Raw genomic sequence first — 7,709 nt, 5'->3', positions numbered from 1 at the left:
AAAAATCTGCTATCCCTGCTAATGGGCAGAATCACAGTCTCTGGGACAGGAATCCCTTGTGTTTCTCCTTCCCCATTTTTCCAGGCTACTTGACTGTGCATATTTCTGTTTCTCTCTATACAATCTGGGAGCACATGTCAGCACCTCCAAAGACAGGATTGGAAACACTCATCTCCTCATCTACCCAGCATGGACATAATGGTTAAATTTTCTTTCTTGATTTTCATCATTACTTTTCCATGTGGATTTTGGGATGAGTGGCTGGTTTTGGGTGATCCTCAGAGTCAGGTCTCTGGCCTATGGCTCTGTTAATATAATTAATAGCATGCTAATCTCATTTAATTTTCACAGCCATTGGATGCAGGTTTATCTCAGCTGGATAAGAGAACTTTTAGAATTAATGTTGTCTGTCGCGACCCGTTGCCCGCAAGGAAGACACGACACAGGAATCTTCTTTCAGCAGTTTATTCAGGCCTTTAATTATGTGTCTCTCGAAGCTTCTTTTCCTACTACTACTACTACCACTACTCCTACTTCTACTTCTACTCTACCACTACTACTTCACCCGAGCGCCCCAGCCTTGATAAAGCACATCAAGCCCCAATGCACAACTGCCACGTGGATCTTTCTCATAGGGTGTTTTACAGCTACGTGCCAACTCTCCCAAAACAAGGAGTTGTTTATCACAGGCCACGGCGCTTATCAGCGCCATCTTGTAATGGCGACCACAGTTCACAGAAACGGCTCACCACAGTTGTCAAAGCTTGAACACTGAATTCATAATCCCTGGAAAATATATCCAACCAGATTCAGTCCAATCTAAACCTTTGTTCTTCCCTTTCTAATCTGGTAGACTAGCAACTTATTCTTAAACATATTCCTAAAATTTTTATGACATTAAGTTGCAATTACTTTAGTATGCATGTCTTCTAAATTGGGATAGATTTGATTAGTTGCTTAGTGCCTCGCTTTTGCTGCCCCTCTTGAACATCTGAGGATATTTCTCTAATTATAGGTCTAGAAACCATGAGAGTTGGTAGATGACAGACATAAAGGAAATTGTCAACCTTATGCAATGAAATTGTCTCAGTTGAGGTCATTCTGAACATTATGAAAGGTAGGACAGTTTCATTGGAAAATATAGTTTGTTTTTTGCTAGGAAAAAAGCCCAATTACTTTGGGGATAGCAGGTTATATCTGAATTCACCTAGCTGTCCCCATTCCAATTCTAATAATTTCTCAATTAGTGTTTTCATAAAATATGCAGTGGTTATGAAGTCAATGTTTGCAATTATTTATTAGCCTTAAGAAGCACACCTTGTGTCTTATTTTTATCTATGCCAGTACTATAATTATCTCCAGGATAAAAGATAATCTATTAAAGAAATCATAAAAGTATTTAGTCTTCATACTAATTTAAGAATCTTAAGTTTTTAGCTCACCATTTTGCTGTGGTAAGCAATAGTAGCTACTTAGCTTGCCGGAGACTTATCTTCAGTAAGTATTTATTTTAGGTGGACAATCTGTTCGCTACCTGACAATCTGAGTAGACTTTTTTTTTCCTTGAGGAACTGGGTCATTGTTTTATCTGAAGGCTGGGAGGAACATATCTGGAACTCAGGAGACTGGTTGTCCCCTGGTGTTTTTCTGCATGTTGCTAACTGTCCATAGGCAATTGCAGCAACTATAATCTAATAAAAGTAAGGTGCCAGAAGCTCAGAACTCTCATGAATGAAGGTTGACATCATACTATCAAACAAGAAATCTAGATCAATAGGAGTGCTTGCCATGAATAAGGGGACTCTAAATTATATAGTAGATTAGGGAGACAATAGTAGATTGGGAGTAGCAGTAGCACTAGGTCTTGGAAAACCCTTTATTTATTTTGGTACTGGGAATTGAACTGAGGAGCACTCAACTACTGAGCCACATCCCCAGCCCTATTTTCTATATTTAGAGACAGGGCTTACAGAGTTACTTAGTGCCTTGCAATTTCTGAGGCTGGCTTTGAACTCATGATTCTCCTGCCTCAGCCCCCTGAATCATTGGGATTACAGGCACGCACCATCATTCCTAGAAAAAAACATCTAATTTTAATCTTTAACAAATTTTGTGGTTGTTTGCTACCTTGAAACATCAATGATAGAGTGGATTTAATATGTGGCACAAGTGATTGAGTGGTAGGAGATGAACTGTAGCAGATGTTACTGAATCTACCTACAGCCTTTGACCTACCTCAAAGTTCAATTTTATTTCTGCTACATTTATGGACTATTGATAGTTTTCTTTTTTTAATCATCAATATACCTTTATTTTATTTATATGTGCTATTCAGAATCAAACTCAGTGCCTCACACATTCTAGGCAAGTGCTCTACCACTGAGCCACAACACCAGCCCCTACTGATAGTCTTCTATTGCCAAACCTCACTTCTTTCTCCCTCTGTAGCCTTTCTATGATGCCACAAAGACTTGTTCAGTTTACTGTAGAGAATTTCTAAGTGCCGTTTGGGAAAATTCCCAACTGATCAGCCATTGGGCAATTTTACACTCAGTAGTCATTCAACCACCAAAGAGTGAAGTCAGATTGCTTTTATTTTGGTGAGGCCTCTATGATATTTCCATAGTCCCTGTCAAAAAATCACTTGCTAAGCAATGTATAAAGATTTTAGTCAATGTCTTCCCAGAATTAATTATTTTTATTCAAGATAAGCAACTATAGCAACTCTATTTGAAACAAAAATTAACTCGTTATTCCCATATTACATTATTCAGTGTATTACCAAGGAGCACACATTATTATATTATTATCATCATATTATTATTTTGTTCTGAAATGTTTTGACAACTATATTTTGAAGTAATTTATTTTGTAATCTTATACATTTTATGATATTTACTTTAAAACATTCTATAAAGGGATCCATAGGCTGCCAAAAAAAAGTCTTAACTCTTAAGAGTTTTATATCTAAATACTAGTTATCATCCCAAATGACATCTTGAAGGAAAATTAAGACATCTTTCTTTTCCGGGTAATTGTACTGCTTAAATATATAATAACAGGTGGGCTAGGCCTATATACCTTCAGCCCTATTTAAATATTTGGACCCAAAATGTAAAAGAATACAGTCAGCACACAATTTTCATCTATCTTCCACCTATGCAAAACTTTGGTTTTCTTCACTCATAAAATCATGTGGAAAAATAGCAAAAAATATTGTAGTTAATATATATTGTTATTCTTAGGGCTGGGGTTGTGGCTCAGTGGTGGAACACTGGGTTTGCACATGCCAGTTGCTTGGTTCGATCATCAGCATCACATAAAAATAAATAAATTAAGGTATTGTGTCCAACTACAACTAAGAAAAAATTAAAAAAATATATTGTTATTCTTAAAACATGTTTTGATGTTTAAAAATACAATAATAGGAACTTAGTTTACCACAGTACATCATGGTGTGTTAAAATTAATAAGAAAATATTTAGATGATAGAAAAACAGAGTAAAAAATATAAAGACAATTTTAAGGATCCACACAGAAAAAACAACTTCTAAGTTTAGAGGAAAATTGGGTTAATTTAAAGGTGTGTCTTAATACATGCGTTTATTCACTCTTTTGGGGCTATAAACTTGAATTCAACTAGTATTTATGGTGAAAGATTAATACAAACACACAATGAAAACATTCTAATAATATTAATAGATTATCCATTTTGTTTTGGTACTGGGTATTGAACCCAAGGGCACTTCACTGAGACACATCCTCAGCCCTTTTTAATATTTTATTTAGAGACAGGATTTTCCAAGTAGCTGAGGGTCTTGTTAAACTGCTGGGGGGCTCGCTTTGAACTTGCAATCCTCCTTCCTCAGTCTCCCAAGCCACTGAGATTACAGGCATGTACCACCATGCCTGACTAGATTATCCATTCTTATATGCTGTAAGATAATGAAAGGATTTGCCTAGCAAGAACTAATGTACTAAGTTCTTATGAGTGGGACTGGTTATGGATTAATGAAATCCTTAAACATGACTTTAGACAACAAATTACTTATGTTTTCCACTTATAATATGGTCTGGTACAGCTAACTTCTTTTATCCTCCATTACCTAAACACTGATAATAGCTAATAGCAGATATATGTTACATAAATATGAATAGTGAACTAAAATTCTAAGAACTTTAAAATAAAGTTAAATTTAAGATTGCACTAAAGTATACATAAAGAAAAATTTAAAATTATTTTTCAAAAATTAAAAAATATTTTTGGGGTACTGGGTATTGAACTCAGGGCACTCAACCACTGAGCCACATCTCCAGCCTTATTTTGTAGTTTATTTAGAGACAGGGTATCACTGAGTTGCTTAGCTCCTCTCACTGTTGCTGAGGCTGGCTTTGAACTCTAGATCCTCCTGCCTCAGCCTCCTGGGCCACAGGGATTACAGGCATGTGCCAATGCACCTGGCTAAAATTTTAATTTTTATATAATCAACAATATCCTCTATGTCTCCTTGTTGACTTTTTATCATTTGCAAGGTATATTCCAAAGATATCACAAAAATGAATGATAATTTTAAATATTTGCTGCTCCATCAGGAATGTATAGTTATGCTAAGCAGTTTTTTCATGGGTTTAATTTTAATATATTTTTAACCACTAGTTGAATAATTAAGTTAGTTTTCATTAACATTTTCAATGAAAAATGTTAATTAAATTGTAATTTGAAAGAGGTATTTCTTTATTAAGTATATACATTATAATATATCAGAATATGGTGAAAGATTAATACAAACACACAACTTTAAAATATATATTGACTACATTTGTTTAACAAATTTCTTTAGAACTTATCTAAAGAATCATAAAACTAGTCTGATGTATAGCATCTGGTACCAGGATTTTGTTCTCTAACATTTATTTAGTTAATGAAAAAAAACCAGGGAACTATGTAAGGATAGTCCAATGAATAACTGGATCAGCAAAAATAAATATAGTACTTTTGTGATCTCTTATTTTTGCAAGAAACCAAGAATGCTTTCAAAATTATGGGTTGGATCAAAAAACCACAGGCACCAGTTTAAAGGATTTTCTGGTAGCCACATTATAAGAATTTTATCAGCAAAAATGTACCAAATGTATGATTAAAGCCAGTCCATAAATGCTATGAGTAAGGCTGAGGTTGTGGCTCGGTGGTACAGCACTTGCCTAGCATGTGTGAGGCACTAGGTTCAATCCCCCACACCACATAAAAATGAATAAATAAAATAAAGATATAAAAAATGCTGTATCTGTTTAAAAAATGCCATGGGCATATAATACAAGAGTTATTATTTCCTCTTTGTCTTATAGTATAATACTCAGGTTTGATTTTCAATTTGCTTATTGATAGTTGTGTAGAGACTTCATTGTCTTAACTCTTGCAACTATTCAGTATGTCTTGCAGATATATTTCTTCTTCATTTCTGCATTCCAAATCTGAGGTTCCTTTTTGGTCCAGCTGTAACCTGGACCAAACAAAGAGGATTCTGGAAAATATAGTTCTAAACTTCATATAACACAAGCCAGAGGTACCATTATTCATTCTCATGATTACAAGTTCTCTCTTTTAAGTGTGAAATGTTGTGTCCAACTTCTAGCCATATACAAAAGGATACTTGACTGTCAGATTGAAACTGCCCTTTTTGATAACTACACATTTTAAAATTTCTATCAACACCAATTGACCAACACAGTAACTTGTATACTACACTGGCTATAATAATGCTAAAGATACATCTCTCCTTAGTAAATTCCAATAACCTGAAAAATTCCAAGTTGCTTAGCTCCTCTCACTTCTTCTTATCAAGGAAGAAGGGAAGTAGGGAAACACAAATTCTGCCATAGTAGGCCAGGAAAATCTCCAATAAGTATCATAGTCAATTATAATATGATCACATGAATTGAGCATAATGGAAATTAATTAAAAACAATAATAAAAATAATTTCAAAAACTTTTATTTGCAAATTAAAATAAGTTTTAATTTAGCCATACATCCAATTGAACTTCATAATTGAAATTAATCATTTATATTAGTGAACCATAATGTATGTCAAATGTTGTGTGATATAGCTGAAAGGGTACTGGGAGCAATGGTCATTACTGTAGAGGTTTTTATTAGCAAATAAAAATGATAAACTATGAGCTAGGGGTCCACTTGAAGAATGGCAAACAATTCTATACTTTCATTTTAAATATTTCTCTTCCAGAATAAATTTCCTCATGCATAAATATGAAAGCCATTTGAAGGCTTTCCCACATTGATTATATTTATTGGGGCTCGTTCCATTGTGTGTTTTCACATGCCTATGAAAATCCGAGTGAAAACTAAAGGATTTTCCACGCTCGTTAGTCTATCTACCAGTATGAGTTCTCACTTGCTGACTAAGCAATGAGAAAGACTTGAAGTCTTACCTACAATTTTATATCCGTATAATTTCTCTTCAGTATGTGTTCTCACATGCACACTGAAGTGTTAGTAATTATACTGTATGACATTTCTTACATTTCTATGGCTTCTCTCTAATGTGAATTTTCAAATGCTTTTGAAAGAACAAGATACAAGTTGGTATTTTCCTATACTCCTTATATTAATAGAATTTCTCTCTAATGATAATTATCATGCATTATAAGAGGAATGAGGAGCAACTGAAGAATGTATTAATCATGCTTCTCCAGAGAAACATATAGAAACAAATTAGAGAGAAAGATGGAGGGAGGAAAAGAATGAACTCACATAATTATGGAGGCCATGATGTCCCACAATGGCCATCTGCAAGCTCGAATATCAGCTAAGCTGGTGGCAAAGCTTTGTTCAAGTCCAATGACTTGACGACATGAGGTACTATTTGGGAAAGTCTGGGAGTCTAAAGGCTGAGGAACCTGGAGTTCTGATCTTCCAGCGTAGGAGAATATACTGATTTCCCAACTTCAGAAGACACAGAGGTCCTTTCCTGTGCCTTTTTCTTCTATTGGTTACCCCCCCACCCCACCCCCCCAAAAAAGGCTGGTGCCTATTCTTATTGGGTGAGTGTGGATCTTCCTTACTCAGTCCACTGATTCAAATATTGAACTTTTCCAGAAAAACCTTCACAGACATACTGAGAAGTAATGATTACTCTCTTTCTACACATCTCTTAATCCAGGCAAGCTGACATCTAAAATTAACAATTGCAGTGGTTCCCTTCAAAAGACGATGTGCAATATATATAAGAAGAAATGAGGAATTTGTCACATTTTTTGTAATCAGAGGATTTTTCTCCAGTTTTAGTACTCATGTACTTATTAAAGAACGAAGTGAAACTGTAGATGTCCCTATATTTCTTGTATGTATAGGGCTCTGTTTCATATCAAGGAATAGCTGAAGACTTTCCCACATTAGTTTTAATCATATGTCTTCTTTCCAATGGTAGTTCTAATGTGTACATTAGGAAAGTGAAGTATAAAAACTTTCTCATGTTTTATATTCATAGAATATAAATCCAATATGAGTTCTCACATGTGCCCTAAAGGATAAAGGTCAATGAAGATTTTCCCACAATTTTTAGGTTAATTGGGAGTTTTCACAGCATCAAAGAAAATGGAAGAATTCTTCACATTTCTTATATTCATGAGGCTTATCTTCATCATGAATTGTTACCTGTACAGAAATGAATGAAGAAAAAATATCGGCTTT

General features: G+C 34.6%; 1 protein-coding gene across 1 annotated transcript in view; it reads right to left on the bottom strand.

Moving 5' to 3' along the window:
- Positions 1-207: 207 nt before the first annotated feature.
- LOC101978287 (protocadherin beta-15) overlaps positions 208-7,709 on the bottom strand; it is a 22,217-nt gene continuing 14,715 nt past the window's right edge. Inside the window, exon 3 of the mRNA XM_078046674.1 lies at positions 208-7,673. The gene's annotated coding sequence lies outside the window, so the exon portion shown is untranslated. The remainder of the gene's footprint in view (positions 7,674-7,709) is intronic.

This window comes from Ictidomys tridecemlineatus, chromosome 1, assembly GCF_052094955.1.
Source record: "Ictidomys tridecemlineatus isolate mIctTri1 chromosome 1, mIctTri1.hap1, whole genome shotgun sequence".
Taxonomy (NCBI): Eukaryota; Metazoa; Chordata; class Mammalia; order Rodentia; family Sciuridae; genus Ictidomys; species Ictidomys tridecemlineatus.
This window is presented reverse-complemented; position numbering and strand designations above follow the sequence as displayed.